This window comes from Cyanistes caeruleus, chromosome 1 (assembly GCF_971803275.1).
Source record: "Cyanistes caeruleus chromosome 1, bCyaCae1.hap1.1, whole genome shotgun sequence".
NCBI classification, from domain to species: Eukaryota; Metazoa; Chordata; class Aves; order Passeriformes; family Paridae; genus Cyanistes; species Cyanistes caeruleus.
The window spans coordinates 45,623,682-45,641,120 of record NC_141701.1 but is presented as its reverse complement, the minus strand read 5'-3'; the positions used below and the strand labels follow the sequence as shown (position 1 = coordinate 45,641,120).

The 17,439-nt window shown below is 37.3% G+C and overlaps 1 protein-coding gene across 2 annotated transcripts in view; it reads right to left on the bottom strand.

Moving 5' to 3' along the window:
• The window catches only part of CHST9 (carbohydrate sulfotransferase 9), an 86,549-nt gene that overhangs the window by 40,846 nt on the left and 28,264 nt on the right, over window positions 1-17,439 (bottom strand). The gene's annotated exons all lie outside the window — the stretch shown is intronic.

Here is a 17,439-nt window from a genome sequence, read left to right as displayed (position 1 = left end):
CTGGACAGAAATGCTCAGAGATGAAGCTATAATAGGAAAATGTACACAGCCATGGTTGGCCTTTCATCTTTCCATCATCATCCTAAGAAAGATCCCTCTTTTTCTGAGCTTCCTGGCTTGCATATGTGTGCCTTATCTTCCTTCTTTCTCTTTAAAGTAGCAGAAGTTTTTATCTCTAATCCCCTTGTCATCTGCTTGACAAAAATACAGATTCAATGTTCTCGTTTGTCTTTGAAAAAGTCCATTATTATCAAGAATGTTGCTAATTATCAGTTACTTTGAGAGCTATGAAACACTTCTTCTACCTTGGGAAAATATTTGGGGTTTTTCAAAAACTTTTCTACTCCAAATCAGGAAGAAGACTGTAAGATTAGAATGACTTTATAACCAAAGAAAGAGTACTCTTGACTCTTTTTACTAGCTGAATCTTCCAAATAATTTCAAAACATTTTATACTTTTACTTAGGCTGCAGACTCTGACAAATTCAGAATAACTAAGAAAGGATTCTTTTATTCAGAAAATGTCAAAACAATAATGTCAGTACAGAGTTCTCCAAAGAAATGAATTTAAATAGAAAATTCACTTGAAATTTTCTTTCCCACACACTGCTTTGCAGTTGCACTGGATCAGCTCTTCCTTCTGAAGGAGAATGCTTTGTCAAAGATCCCTGATTTGCTCTAGGGCTCTGTGCTTACTTGTATTTTAGCAACAGGACAATCAAGACCTGAAAAGATGTTTTTCTGCAGTAAATATTGTACCCATCCTCCTTGGGGTCCAGCTGCCCGGGATCCCAAGCCAAGGGCTGGTACAGCACAGCTGTGCTACCCTGGCTCAGGTTTCTGAGAAAACTGGTAATTTATGAGGCAGGGGTGTAAGAATGCAGGCTAGAACCACACAAGGAAAGAGTGGGAGAGGTGCAGGCAGAGATGCAGTTATTGAGCTGAGGATGGGTGCAGATGACTGCAGGATTCAAGAGAGAAAACACCAACATAAGAAAGTATAAAGTACTCAGGGGACTGGAAGAAAAATACAGCATCTTACCTGTTTCTTTCTGTTCTCTAATTTCTGCAACCAGTAAGTATTCACAATGAAGAAGCACCAGATAACTAAACTGACTGCAATGGAAGTTCAATTATAATCTAAAATACTTATCTATGTGATTTTAACTCAGTTCCCATTGCTAAAGTAGATATTCACTATGTATTAATGAAAAAAAACAGTATTTAGTATTATCCTCAAATAATCTTTCTGTAGAATACTTAATTTATAAGCTGCATGCCTCTATGTGTCAATGGTCTAATCTTACCCGATTATTCCCATTTTACTGCATTGTTTATCCTATAGCCTCATCTCATAGCTTGGAATGAATCATGGTAAATCTATACATCTAGTGGCTTCCTGATAAAACACATTTTCCAGTACTATTTTTAAACACTTACCAGGCAGTGTGGCTAGGGGCACGACATGACAGATGCCATGGAATCACTAAACATTTGAATATTACTATATTAATTTTAGAAGAAGTGTTATACATATCCACACGGGCTTGTTGGTGATTGTATTACAGCCTAAGTGATCAGGAGACGTGTTAACAGAGGAACAAGCGATCAGAGTGGGTTGGGGATACTGATACCTGAAAAGGCAGGTTCTATATCATACCCACAGTGGTCTACCACAAGGACATGTATTATTTATTATGCATTTATTAATTCTGCTGCAGAAGACAGGTGACATACTCTTAACTAAGCATATACATAGCTTGCCTATAGATAACGTTTCCTCTTTTGTGAATAAACTCTTTTTTGCATTAGAAAAGCCTACTTCTCACCTCATAAACTTGTCCTTCCCAAACCTTGCTCAGTATAAGAGAAGATAATGTGACCCAGGCAAATGGGTTGATGACCAGCACCCGATCCAGGTCACGAGACACTCAGCTTAGCTGGGAAAGCCCAGTTTGTGGAGCTGAATGAGACATGCCCCATCTGGCCAGGTCTCTGCAGCATGTTCTGCAAAGAAGAATACTTCAAAAATTTTTAGGAAATAAGGCACCTTCCTGATCAGGTGAAAAGTGTATACTGGAATGTGACACTCCTTAGGGCTGTGGCCCAAAGCTAGACTTGGCTCTGCACTAACATAAAAAAAATACTCCATTTGCTCTCATAGATTTAATTTAAGAAATAAGATTTTCCTGCTGTTGGAGCCAAGACCAAAATGAACACAGCCAATTCCTTTTATGTAACACTAAGCTTTAAGACTTTTTCCAAAGCTTGCTCAAGCAAACAGGCAAGCTGACCACTAGCTGTTGTACAACTTCACAACTCCAGCTGCTCCCAAATGGCATCTCATTCACAAGCCTCTCTAGCCTAAAAGAGGTAAAGAACTAGTCTGTACATTATTGTGTACTTCAGTTTCTTCAGAAACTGTAAATACAGGGCTACCTTTGCTGAACAGCATCATCAGAACCAAATTTGTAGCAATGGCAGTAATTTTCTCCCTAATTCCAAAGGATGCAAGGGTAAGGTGTACAACAGGACCACAGCAGTTACTGCCTGCCATTGGTATGACAGTGGATGATAATTGGTCTAATATGCATTAAAAATAAAGCAAAATGTTCATGCTAATTATTGGATTAGACATCAAGTTGTTTGCATTAAAAAGTCAAGGAACAACTGCTTCTGATGATGCCAATGTAAATTATCACAAAGCAAATTTATTTCTCAACTGAAATTGTAGAAGTGAATGTTACTACCAGATACACTTCAAATACAACCCAGTTGCAACTGTCTGCCAGTCTTTCAAATTACTAATTTAGTTTTCTTGTGGCATTACAGTGATGCACAATCTGTATGCAATTCACATCATTTACTAGTTGTATTTTTTCCTTTTTCTAAATTCAAGCTACACACAAGACTAAAGATATATTTTCACATCTGATTAATTTCATTATCATTTATGGTAAGTCTGCTCCAGCTGAACCCAAAAAATGGGGAGGAAAATAGTTTTGTTTTTCTTTTAGCTTGGATTTAGATTTAAGAAGACAAGTAGCAGCAGCAGCACGAGACACATATAATAGGGCTTAATTACATCTCATGCAGGCTTAATTACAAGAAGTGGCAGAGAGAACCTGCAACATTTCATCATTAGAGAAAAGTTATCAACCATGTTTCCCAAACTTTTAGTACAGAAGTGCTATTAATTGCTTACTGCCTGCATACAGAATTCACATTTCTTATTCAGGTTGATATACATATTACAACTGCCACAAGAAATTGATAACTGAATTAGTTTGATGAATTTCGTAATAATAAACATAGCATTTCCACAAGAAGCTTAGGGAATTGAAAGCCTGCATTTATGAGTTCTGATTTCTGCAGTAACTGGTTTGCCTTTTTTCCTTCTTGTAAAGTCAGAATAAAATATTGCTATTGTTATATCCTTTGATATCCTTATTTAATTCCCAATGCATGGAGAAGATATTCTATATACCCACATAAGTAAAACAGTCATTTCAGAACTAGTTGAAATGCACTATTTCATCCACAGAGGCAACTTAAGACAAGTTGGTTTCTGGGCATAGAAAATGAGAAGAAATTTAAAGAAGTGTATTTCCACAGTATTCCATACAACACCTTTATGAAAAAAATTATTATAAATTTTAATTTTCATTATCTCATCACACATCAGTGGCAGTTTTACACAGTTATTTAGATGCAAATGACAACCTTTCGTTGCAACCTGGAGGGGACAGATTTAGGTGAAAAATGCTAATACTGTATTGATTATTGTACCATTGACCGATTCACACAGACTTTTATCTAGACCACTTCTACCACACCATTATGTGCTCGTCTTAAGTTATGTATTACAATATTTTGGAGATACAAACAAGTTCCAGAAAAGCTGAAATCATTATTTCAACGCCTGGTGGCAATCTGTCAAATAAAAAACCAACATTTTTTTTCTAGTGATGCTGACTTTTCCAAGAAATGCACATTTCATTGAAAATAACCTGACAAAAGAATTTGGAGCAGTCCCATTCCTGGATGCTTTGAAGGCATTTAGTGCAGGCTCACTTCTTAGACATTCTGCTATATTATTGTCGTCAACATCTTTGGGCAACAACACTCCAAAACTGGTTACTCAGCCTTCACTACTTCCTGGTCATCAAAGCTGAGCACTAATGTGCTGCAGAGAGCAGGAATGAAATACTGACTGCATGCTGCCATTTTCTGTTTCATTCCATGTCTTCAAGAAAGAAGGTGTAAACACCAGGCAACAACCACCAAATACCTGGCTCTGCCACAGAATGTCACACCCAGTGGCCTCAGAGTCCATAGGAAGGACAGGACCATTTGGGGTGGGAGCTGGGGTGGGGATAGCATTTGCTACTTGTCGGACACTGTTAGGCAGATATCTGGGGTTTAGACCTCTAGGAAAAGACCATAGAGACTGAAATTACACCATCTTTCTTTAAATGGCACATTTTGTTGCTTTTTTCCCCCCTGTACACAGTGTGATTGAGTCAAGCAGCAGAGCTTTGAGGAGCTTTCCTTAGGAAATTTTTCCATAGCTTGCAACACATCTTTGACAGAAAACTAAACTCCCTTTAATTTAAGGATTCCAGGAATCCAGCTGAACTCTCCTCAGTCACCCGGTTTCGCTCTGCCATTCTGTGGTTATCAGCAACTTACTGCAAATTTAGTCTTTTCTCTTGAAATAACAATAATTTTGAAAGAAAGTGTTCTTTAGCATCCCTACTTCTAAGGTCTAAGCATTTCTAATAAATATTAATTTTTTGCCTTCTCTCTGAGGTTAATCCTAGTAGGTATCAAATTTTACTTATATGCCTCACTGTCATTTTTGACAAGGGGGAGAATCAACAGCAGGCTGAAAAGATGCTGCAATAAAGATCTTAAAGAATGAAAACTTGAGTTTAAATCCTGACCCCTGCAGAGCCTCATTAGTACAATTCACCCTGTCTCAATTCATCACCAGTCATCACTGCTCATTATTTATAGTACTTCAACTCATCTACAGTCTGTATGACCATGTTTCTATCCAAGCCAACATGTGTTAGTTATTTGTGTACGCTTTGGCAGGATGGTATCAAAAGGTTTACTAAAATGCATGTATTATAGCACTTGCCTTTCATCTGCTTATTTTGTAATCTTGTCGGAAAGGTAAAAAAAGCAATCTGGCTAGATTTATCCTTGCTAAGCCTATTTGTCTTATTGCTTATGGTTCCATTATTAAAGCTGAGGAAAATAATCTTCTTTACTCGACCTCGCAATACATTTATCATCTGCCTGCTTTTTATGGTTCTAATTTCACTGGCTCTGCCAGTTACAGTCACAAAACACTCTCAAAAATGGACCTTGACATGGAAAAAGAAACACGTGCACAGTATGGATAAGGTTTGTGGAAAGAAGTAGAAACAAAAATGAATTAGAAACAAAAATAGAACACAAGGTATAGCAAATTTTGATCCTAAATTTGCCTCTTCTGACCACAATAAACTGTGTGTGCTAAAATTCAGTTCTGCAGCCAGCACTACAAATCAGCCAGCTAGAGCACTTCAGCACTCCCTTAGCTGTAACCACATGAAAAGTCCCTCTTGACTTCAGGGTCTACTCAAGTGTCACAAGCTAAGCACAAACTTCACAGAAAGAAAAAAAATCTGCCACAGTAAATCACAAGCCTCATTTATTAGCTCTGAGGGCCTACATCCTGCAGATGGAGGAAGAAAGAATATAAGGTATGGATATTGGTGCCACGGAGGGGCTCTGAATTCCAATCCTGGCTTTGCACAAGCTAGTGCTTGTACTTTTTTTCTGCCTCTTGGTCAGCATCCATTCGTATTCCTCATTCTCTTTATTATTTGCTGTTTGGCTCCCAAACTTTGTTTTTTCATTCCCTGGGAGAACTTTTTGTAAGAGGTTACACTCTCCCCTTGCTACTAAGTTGAGATGCACAGAATTGCCCTCTGTGCCAGAAAATTGCAAAAATGGTTTGAGATGTTACTCAGTACACTGCAGATCAACTAGAGGTTCTTTAGTCACCAAAACATCAAAAGTAAAGGAACTGGCAGCCTCTGTTTTAAATAGGCATGCCAATTTTGTCCACAAACCTTCGGGTGTGACAGTCAGGAACTGCATTTTTTATATGCCATTTTTCAAGTCCTGTTGCACACTGAGATTTACTGAGTATCCCTACAACATTTCTCCTTAGGTATATTTTCCTCAAACCAGCAAAACCCAAGCCACCTCAGAAAAAACACCCACAAAACCAACCTTGCTAAAGCTCCCAAAGCCACTCCAATAGTCCAAGACAAAACCAACCTACCATTACTGCATTATAATGCTATGATGCTGCTTCACAAGAGGTCAAGGAAAAATAATTAAAAAATAAATAGTTAGCAGTTGAAAGGGCAACAACATCTGCCAATTCAGTTTCACATTAAAAAATAGCTTCTCCTCTCAGTAGTGGGAAGATGATACTGTCAGAGGTTACTTAAAGAGTCCCTGACCAAAAGCTGGATTTTCAGCAGCAACAGCAAATATTTGAAGATGTTCAGCAAAAGAAAAGCGTGAACACTGTAGGGCAGGTAAAAGGAGAAAGAGAAGTGAAGTCAAAAGAGATGTGATTCTTAATTATAAGACATTAAAAAAGTCATGATGTTAAAAATAATCATGACAGACACTGCTCCAGAAGAAAATGCACCCAAATAAAAGGGAATGCAGTGCAGGAAAAATTTGAATCGGGGAGTATTAAAGCAAATGCTGACGAACAAGCAGTGACAAAAGAGGAACAACAATGTTCAGCCTGAATTTGATGCAGAAGTAATTTGAATCACTGTGTTTACTCTCCTTTTTTCCCCCTTCCTTTTGTTTTATTAAATAAGCCACTTCTGCTTATTCCAAGAGAAAAGAAAAAAACATTCAACCTTTCAGACATCTGTGAAACTGAAAACTCTGTGAGGCCATCCAGGAACACTGTGGTTATGTGAAACAGGGTTCAGTGAACAAAATGGATTTGCTCAGACTTCTGTGAATGTCATTGACCTCCACAAGAATGAAAATATTAAGATTAATGATTGCATCATGAGTGTTATACCACCAAATAGATCAGGAGACCCTTGAACAGATTTTAAAGAGAGGAGCAGCTCTAATTCTGCTGTTTAAGACACATGGCTTGTGGGGTCATGCTAGCAAATAACAGGCAATTTAGGAAGTGGATCACCTGGCTAGTGCAATTCCTTCAACAGCCTAGGGATCTTGAGGGCATTTTGCAGCACAGAAGTTGCTAACTGAATCACAGGGACACCTCTTTCACTCATGGATGTACAGAGCACTTCAGTGCTAGTCAGAGATACACACGGTAATGTGTTTTGGCAGCTGAGGTAAAGGGCAGAGAGGGCCAAACGCACATGCATGCGCTGATAATGCAAGAAATCCCACTCATAATTCCCTCTACACCTCTCAGCCAAATAGGTCTCCTTACTCCTCGCAGTTCTGTAAGAGAAAAAGACTCAGAACTATGTTTCATACAAAAAGGCTTAAAGAATGCAGCTTCACACACATTGCTCTGCCTCAGAATTCAAGTAAGATTTACAGCACTTTCTCAGTTGAGTTACAGAAGAGACAGAGACATTCCAGGTCACACATGACTTCTGAAAATTTAAACTAGGTAATGAGTAATAAACGTGTAAGCACTATTTCATTACTAATTATTCAGAAGGCATAGAATTTAATTACACTCTCTTCCATTTGTCATTATTCCATCCACCTTTACAAATACAACGGCTTCTGCAGAAGAAGCACACTTAAATTTTTTCAACTCTGCCTTTAGTAAATGCCCAGCCATATATCTTTTTTTAAACAACAATAATTTTTAATTGCAGAACTGTTTTGCTTGTTTAGATGTACCATGTTTCAGAGCTGCATTATACAACAAATTCTTATGCATTTGCAAAATTGCAGTGCACAGCTGTTTTGTTACTTATACTCCATCTTAAAATTGACTGGTTGGAAAATGAAGTTTGTCTGAGAACAATCACTTCTGAACTCATTTAAGTTTACAGAACTCCCTATGAAAGTCTTTCTTATTTGAGCTGAAAATGTGATTCACCGGCTAAATAAATGCTACATTAAAACTGCAGTGCAGGAAGAAAGGGGCATTTTATTTTCATTCTTTTCTTACTGGGTGGTTTTCAACCAAAAACCTAAAAAATGCTTTTAAGGGCAAAAGACCTAAGCAAACACAGCTGACTCCAGCTAGAAGGTCAGTAAAGCTGAGAAACAGCTGCATGGATATCTTACACTGCTTAGAATTCTGTAATTCTCAGAAAATAATTACCTGAGATACCAGTCAAACTAGTTCTGTGAACCATCTTTGCTTAATGCGCTTTTAAAGAAGTAAAAGCACCAAAATCTGTTTGCATAACCAGACAACTAGGATAGGCTGCAAGCAGAAAGTTGAGAGATTTCAGTCAGCAAAACCAGAGATCAAGGGCACCATCAGGTAAATTTCAGGTAAATCAGTGGCACAACTTATGATGATTTCAACAAGAGGAGTCTTGGATCTCAAGAGTAAGGATAGCATTTGTTTCCTAACCAGTAATTCTTTCTACTAAAACTAGAGACATGCTAGAGAAATCACTCAAAAATGATGGGTTTGGTGCTTATTTAAACAAAAAAAGAAAATGCATGTCTCTTTGCCTGTGTCATCACACTAAGTAATATATTGACAAGAGATTAAGTAGAGATATAGCAGATGGTACCGATTCAGGTGATGACTGAGGTGAAAGGAGGCAGGGGGAATCTTACAGAAGCAGTTTTTCAATTGAGAACATCCTCAATTCTAGCCAAAGCCAAATACTCAGGCCTGATATATTGCAGGAGGGAATTTCAGCTAAGGAGGGACAATCTCAGATGGATGAGTCAGAGATCTCCTGCTACACCATAAAATGCCATACCAACACCAACATATGCACCGAGATCTTTGTGTAGTAAGTTCAGGAAGCAGTGGCTAGAGAAAAAGCAGCAATTTTCTTTTGAAAGGAGTCTGGACTTAAATAGACATCCCTGCTAAATCAAAATACTTACTACACTTTAACAGTAGGCTACCAACTGTGAACAAACCATGGAATTGCCTATTAAATGCAAAAATCTGCCCTCTCTGTTTTGGCAACAAAACCTGGTATACTACCAGGCACTAAAAAATTAAGACTGTCTAAAGGGAAAAATAAGTGAAAACCAAAACAATTGCTGATGGATGTTAGCCCATGAAAACACATCAGGACAGCTACAAGGAGCACAATCAGCAGCTAACCTTTCCCAGCCTCTCCCCTGCAACTTCTGCAACACACTGAAAGGTTCACACTGCCACTGAGCAGCAAAAATAAATACATAGCTTCTGATGAACGGGAATAGACATCTCCATGGATTTCACACAGAAGACAGGGCATGACTGGTATAATTAAGTAATTTGGAAACTGAAAAAAAAGAAGGTTAGGCAGGTTTTAAAGTACAGGACAGAAATCTGTGCTTCTGCATTGTAATAGGGTATTTCTTCTCTAAAGGCAAGTGTTTATGATATTATGCCAGTCCATGGGATTGCCTCAAGATAACTAGTTCTTCTACATTCAGCACACAAATACATTACTCCATTTTATTCCTATACAAACAGCAATTTCCCACTATTACAAAATGAGCATACAATGAATCTCATATTCACCCTACTCCCACCGTGCCTCTTTATACCGAATGAATACAAAATGTGAAAGAATTAAGCTTGTGTGGCCTACCGATAGTCTAACACTTTTTGAGTGCTTGCAAAGTAAATGTCTCTAACATTTTATAATTATATAACATTCAGATATGTAGAGATGATATTCAGAGTACTCTTATTTTTGTACATATAGATACAGACATGAAGTTTTAAGGAAAAGCTAAGAAATGCAGTGCCATTGTCCATTGCGGCTTCTTCTCCTTTTCTCTACTAGAAAACTGTAATTATAAGCTTAATGCCGTATCCAATGTTTTGTATATTTTTTAAGTACAGCATTCAAAACAAAAGTCTATTTCAGGCCTGAAAACCTTGGTATGGTACTATAAAGCCATTAACTCTATATTAAATTATGCTACATTTCATTTCTACTGCATTTCATTTTAGCTGTGATGGCCCAGTAATTACTACCGATTGTTTCTGATCTCTCACATATGAAAAAGAATGGCTGGTGAATTAGTGATGATAAGCAATAATGAGAAGCAAGGGCATTTATACTTTTTCTTTGTATACCATTCAATTGTTATTAAAAAAATCTATAATGCTCTGTATTTTACCACATAAGGCAGATACAACCCACTAAATATATCTTTTACTTTCTCTCCTTTTTTCAACAGAGATCACAAGATATTATCATATTGCCTTTTCTCTCTCACTGCACTGCCAGGCTCTGGCCAGAAAATTCTGAATTTGCTTTCACTTTCAGACATTTATCTGCATACTGTTAGGTGAAAGGTATTATTAATCATGTCCTGTTGCTAGGCTACCTGGAGATGTTCATTTAAGCTTAATGTTTCTCTTTGTTATAAAGTGCCATGAAGAACACACAGATCTGAGACAGGAAAACTACCTTGCAGAAGCTGCTTAAAAATAAAATAGAACCAAGGTTCTCATAACAGAATATGCATTAATAAGAAAAAAAATATTAAAAACTCCAGTATAGTCTACAGTTTGCGTAGTAGAGCTTCATTTTAACATGAACTGATGCACATGAACCTTTTAGATAACTGATGCACAATAAGAATTAAAACTGAGGTTTAGTGTTCAGCCTCACTGCTGTTGGAAGAGCTTTAAAGATACTACAATGCCTTTATTAGAAATAATTCTGCAATGAGAGCATTATCTACTAATCAGTGAAATAAACAGAAATGTATGAATTACACACAATTTAAAGAAAAATACCATAAATGCCCGTGCAAATTTTATATATATATTTATGTATTTATTTTGATTCAAGCTTATGTGAAGATTCACACCTCTGCATAAAGATTCATATCCATTCCTATCTGCCACATCTAGGAGGAGTTACCAAGGACTTGACACAGGCTTAGGTTACATGTTACAAGTTCTGTGAACAAGAGATGGAGCAGCACAAGCCTGGGTGGTGACCTAAGTGGCTCTTTTAACCTAGTGAGTAGCAGTCAGTGGAACTGGAACACATGAAGCACAAACCTAGCACAGACAAGGCCATGTATAATTTTACTCCAAGACAGCAGGATGAAGTTCTCTGACACTCTCAAGGTCTCTATACAACCAGCTATCTCATTTAAAAATCTGCAAAAGGCCTTGTCTATGTCACAGCTTTAATCACGTTAGGAAGCTAAAGCAAGACAGTCAAAGTTGTTTCCCTTCCACTCTGCTCCAGCTTGTCTAAAAAAAAAAAACTGGACACACTTGAATGACTTTCCAAGTATTTTGGAATACTGATACTCATTTTCATTCTCTGTAAGATCCCTTTCCATTACTGAAGACAGAAAGCATTCACTTTGAGAGTATCAATATCTGGTGTGCACACTCATTTGGAAATACGGGTTGTAGCCCTTAGAAACATAAGCAGCAGCACCCACTCAGCTTCCTAACCCATCCATTCTGTTGAAATGTAAAAAATCTGAATACAAGTATAGACTGGCAAATCTTCTCTGTTTCTGGGGAAAGTAAACCTTTTCCTGAAGTTTTGACCTGCAAGCTAACATTGCACTTTGACAAAATGACAGCAAGCAATGATAAAGAGTTTTCAATAGAGATTCCTGGCTAGGATTCTGGTTATCACCAGAAACACACATGGGTGCAATAATGAAAGCAGTCTTCACCCTTTACAGAGCTAAGAAAACAAAAAATTACTTTCAGAGGCAAGCAGTGATACTGGACTCCGTTTCTAACTCCTGCTACCTTGGTGCTTTCCAAGTAACAACTGCAAACAATGCTTTTCCTGATTCTTCATGTGAAAAATACTTCTGGAAGACATTACTTCAGTGCATTGATATGTCAGCAAAAAAAAAAAGAGTACCAAAATGGCTGTAGTATAAGTGATTTTTTCAGTTTCCTTTATTATTTCCAATTAACTTTAATTTCTGCACTAACATTATAGGATGGAAAACTTTGCATTCAGCATTTTCAGAAGTACTGAGCATGGGATTTTTAAGTCCATAAGTAGAGATTTTTTAAAAAGTTAGATCTATGTTATTGGGGTTTGAAGTATGCACTAGTTTGCTTAAGAAGAATTTGTTTCAATCAATATTTGGTTCTATTTATTCTTGACGAGAAAAGGCAATAAAATGTTGTCCACAACAAACCTAAAAGCCAGCAGGTACATTTCCAGCACCAATTCTGGTCTAATATTCCTAATTGCAGATGTGTTTTCCTATGAGAAGGCTGAGGTGAAGCCAAACAGGCAATGCTGAGGACAAAGCTAGTGCTGCTGATACCATCATAAGATCCAGGACCTGTACCTCTGTCACTGGTTTTCATTCTAAGTGTTGTACCAGACAGCTGTTTCTTCAACAAAGATCTATTTTGCTTAAAATCTTAACAAATAAATTGTTCTGACACTGCAGCATTTTTAAAAAATTAATTCAAAGAAAACAGGGTCCAGCTTAATTTAGAAAACCAAGCACTTCTTCAGAGAGAGAAAAGCACCCAGGAAAAATGTGGTGTTGCTCTAAGTTTACAAGACTGTGCATTCTGGTTTGGTAGTTCTGCTTTAATAATGCTCCATGGCAGCACTAACTCCACATTGCTACCCAAGTTATTTTTCCCTTTTACTTCAGATTTCAGCTGGATAGGGGAATTAAAAAAAAACCCAAACCAAAAGAACCTTTCTTGAAATGAGCTAAAATTACAAAAAAGCCTCATTTTTAGCTTATCATAGTTTTATAAAGAAGTAGTTTAATGAAATATCCCACTTGTAAGAGTTAAAAACGATAGCTGTGAATGTATAACATCATTTTAGTTTTGAAATTGACAACAAGTGCACTATGGCAATTACATCTCACCAGAAGGAGAAAAAAAAAGAAAAAGAAATAAATAACTTTAAATTTGTGCTGTGCCAGGTGTTCTGATAACCACTACTGCCACACCCTTGGTGTGAAACATCCCTGTCCACATGTCCTGATCCCTCAAATCTTGTAATAGGAACAAATTCCATGCTTCTGTTCTACAGAGGAAAATCCTTACAGCACAAAAAATAGACCCACTATTTAATTTCATACTATTTTCCTGCATTTCCACTCACACTTTCAGAAAACTACTTGATATCTTACCCCTATTTTTTAGCTTGGCCTTCCTTTTTAGAATTGCCACCTCTGTTTTTCCCACCAGATGTACTGGACAGGTCAGCTGATCTTTAAAAAGCCAACAAATAATTCTTGCTGGTATAGAGGGCAACCAGCTTGGATCCAGGGTAAAACTTGGAAAAGTTTTACAATGTTAAGTTAGAGGCTGCTCTCCCCTGCTTCAGTAGCACCCTGCCTCCTGTGTGGGAAAAGCTAAATATAGCTTTTATTGGAAAGGATTTTCTAGTTTGAAGAATGGAAACCTAAGATTTTGTATGCAGATGTTTTTATCTTGTTCCCTAAATTTAAGATTTTTTGCTACCATGCCATCCTACAACTGTAGGAGCTGTTTCATCAGGAAGAATTAGGGTGGCAGAGATTGAGATGACATGAGCACTTCAAAGAGCAGGTGCTGTACAACCAAGAAACATCACCTTGTCATGAAGCAGCAGTGTCAACAGGGTAGCATCCCAATGTAAGGCACCCTAATTAAAGCATGCAGGGCAGATTCAGTCAAGGATACCTTTGCTGCAGCTCAGCATCCCCAAATACAATAGAGAGAAACCAGTGCATAGTTTCCTCCCCAGCCAGAAAATAACTTTTTCTCATTCTTCAGTGCCCTCCATGGGGACCACACCAGTGAAGTGCTGCTGTAGGCAGAGTCACATGGAGTCTTCTGTAGCCCATGAACATTGTGGTAACTTCAATATCCCTCCAGAACTGCTCAACTTATGGCCAGGGGCTTCTCAAAAAAGTATCCCTCAATCAAGTGTATGTGAGAGTGATTTAAAGCTAACTGAAATTAATTTCCTAATGAGCAGGTAGTTCTTTAAGAAGGTAAACACACCACACCTGCTATTTCACCTAATGAGATTAATTACTAATGAATTAATGAGTAATCTTCCTACTGCTTGTATTTTTAACAACCAGACCTTTTTACTCCCACACTCAGCTGCTTACAAGACTGTGCTGAGCATGCAGTTTTAGTGATCACTTCTACAATTTAATATCCTACCTGCAAGGACTCACTTCTGTGCTAACACCTACTGCATGGAGGTTCTCCACACAAGTAATGATGCCTTATTTTCATGACACCCTTCTCACCTTACAACTGACATTTGACTTTTGCTATTCAGCTAAAAATGATGACTTGCTCTTTCCTAAAGGCTGAGAACAGCTTTTGTTTCATGGCATCATGGAGATATTTTTCCACCTTTGTTGCTCTTTATACTCCTCACTTAACCAATCAAACATAATTCTGCTTCATGTAACAATGCATTTAGCCCTTTCACAAGCACAAGCCCTTTCCTTGTGGGTAGGCTTTGTTTAACATGTTCTTGTTTCTCCGATAGTGCATTTCAGATTTATCCCTTTGCTCTTTCCTGGGATATACAGGATCCTCAATACCTCTTGTCTTCCTAGCTCTGTGCATGCAGCTCAGCACCTCAAGAAGTCCTAGTTTGCTGTAACAGAGGTAAGATTTTAGCTAATACCACCAGTGTATATTCCTGAGCTACAGTCCCTGCCCATCCTACAGCAACACGCAGGTATCTTGGCATGGTCCAAGTTTGAGAAGTGTTTCTTTTCTGCCACCTTTAATTGAAAATGAGTTATCTAAAATACAGTTTGTCCTTCTTAACCTTTGTTATCTTCATCCCTCATGAAATATGTCTCCCCATCTGGAAAATTCTTTCCGCTAGAATTCCACTCTGGTTCCACCTGACAGCATCCCTCTGTATTTTCCATCCACAAAACCTCAGTTCCACTGGCTCAAGAGATCTGGCCTTGAGATATGGCATTTGAGCTCTGATGGCCATGTACAACTGTTCATACCAGAATAATTGCAGTTGATGATTATATTCTAACCCATAAATATTTGTTATTAACAGGCAGAGGGCTGTAACAGAACTCTTTCACATGGTAAAATAAATGAAAAAAAAAGATTTTTATCTCTGCAGTACTCTTCAAGTATACAAGTTTTAAGACAGGCTTTGAAACACACTTTAGTTTCAATTATTGTTAACTGCAAAACATGAAGGTCATAGCATGGATTATACATCTTCAAAATGTTTATTAAAGTAGCACTGATGACTAACTTAATTAGTCATAGCTGCAGCTATTTTTCTCCTGATTATTTCCTTCTCTCCATACATTTTCAGATTCAGGGCCTTTTTCCCCAGTATCCCTCTGCGGCATTTCTATAATTCATTAATAGTAACGAAAATCCATAAAGAGCAAAGATTTTCAACTTTTATAGGAATTTTTCCATAACAGCATCACCAATCTGTGCACCAAATAAGCAAAAATAAAATAAAAAAAAAAAAAAAAAAAAAAAAATAGGACTCAGTCTGATTAAAAGTAGTTTTTAGAGCAAATTTCAAGAATCAACATCTATTTTGCTGATACCTGCCTTCAGGTAATGTTTGAAACTGCTGAAAATCAAATATGCCTGTTGTAAATAAATGTTATCAACAAACTTCTATAATGTTCTACAGAATTTTCCAAGCTGAGAGTTTCCACTGCTGCTATAGCAAAAGTCACAGAAATTTAGAAAAAAACAACACTGAAAAATAAAGTAGTGCAAAAATACAACTCTAAAAATAGTATATATAAATTAGAAGCAAACTTTCCAACACAGACCCCTATAAACTTCTGAAGACATTCTAACAAGTATGTAGGGGAAGAACAATAAAACAAGAAAAACAACTAACAGAACCTTAATAAATCCACTTTTCTTTTACTATGGCTTAGCTGTTCCCCAAAGAGGGAAAGGGCTGTGCTGCCATCTTCTGAAGGAAAGAAAGGAGAAGACTTGTATTCTGAGGTTTCAACATCCAGTTAGGAATTTAGCAACCTAAAAACTTTATGTCCATGTATAGGCAAACATGGACTTTGTTGTCTTTTGCTTCTCAGGTTTCTTTTAAACATGGGCGTGATTTTTTTTGGATGATTTAGAGCTCATGTGTCTTGGAAAGCCTGACTCACTACTAAGAAGTTTTACCCAAATGACGTATTTTTAACATGCCACAGTATTGAGAAATATAGAGAAGCATATAGAGATATAGAGAAATTATTTGTTTGGAGACACAAGAAGAGTAAGGATAAAGGATAAAATTGCTTTTTTTCTAAATACCCTCACATTTATGCTCCAATGAAGAGAGTAGAGAAGCTCAGTAACACATGGAGAAGGCAGCACAATGTAACAAAGCATCTGCAGATAACTCCATCTCCATTTACTGCTCTTTGGTTTTATAAGGAGTCACAAAAATACTTTACACTTCATTATTTCCATAGTACCTATGAGCAAAGCGAACTCTGTTTTTTCATGTCAGCCAGCCAACCATTAAACTACCAGAAGTTAAATCTTTTAATATCTTACATTCAGTTCTGCAGGCTCCATACATAAAACAAGGGTGTGGGAGAACAAACCCTGCAATTACTAGCCAAAAAGAACAAAGCATACTTCTGCCTGCCAGCCTCTAACTCTTACATCACTTGCAATACTTTACAAATTCTATTTTTTTTTTTTATAAAATGTTAAAAACATGGTTGAAGCTCTAGCTTATAGCTTGATAAGGAATAAACACTTTCCTTCAGTAAGCATGACAAGGTAATGAACTATAACCACTTGTACACAAAAATAGTAGAAATAAAATAAATCACTAAGGCATTTTAAGTCATGTATGCACCAGAGCAAAGACAATAAACCATGAACAGTTTGTGCTAAACCTAAGCTGATCTGGAAAGAAAGGCCCAACAGTTGGAAAAAGTTTTACATCTCTTTCCTACTACCAAAATGATACTCTCTTTACAGCAGCCTGAGATTCAACCGCATATCCAGGTCAAGGGGGCAAGAAAGTGTGTGAAAAACAACAGTGTGCAGAGTGTCTGCATGTGTATTATCTTTAATTTAATGAATTTAATTTAATTTAATGACAGAATTACTTGTCTGGTGCAACAAATCTGGGCTTTATGATGACATTAATTTGACCAGCACACAAGGATGCATAGAGAGAGCTCTGCTTTGTATCTTTGGCCACTAATAAGAGCATAACTTTTTTTCCCCCACTCTGATTATTGGTATAACTGGACTCCTTTTTT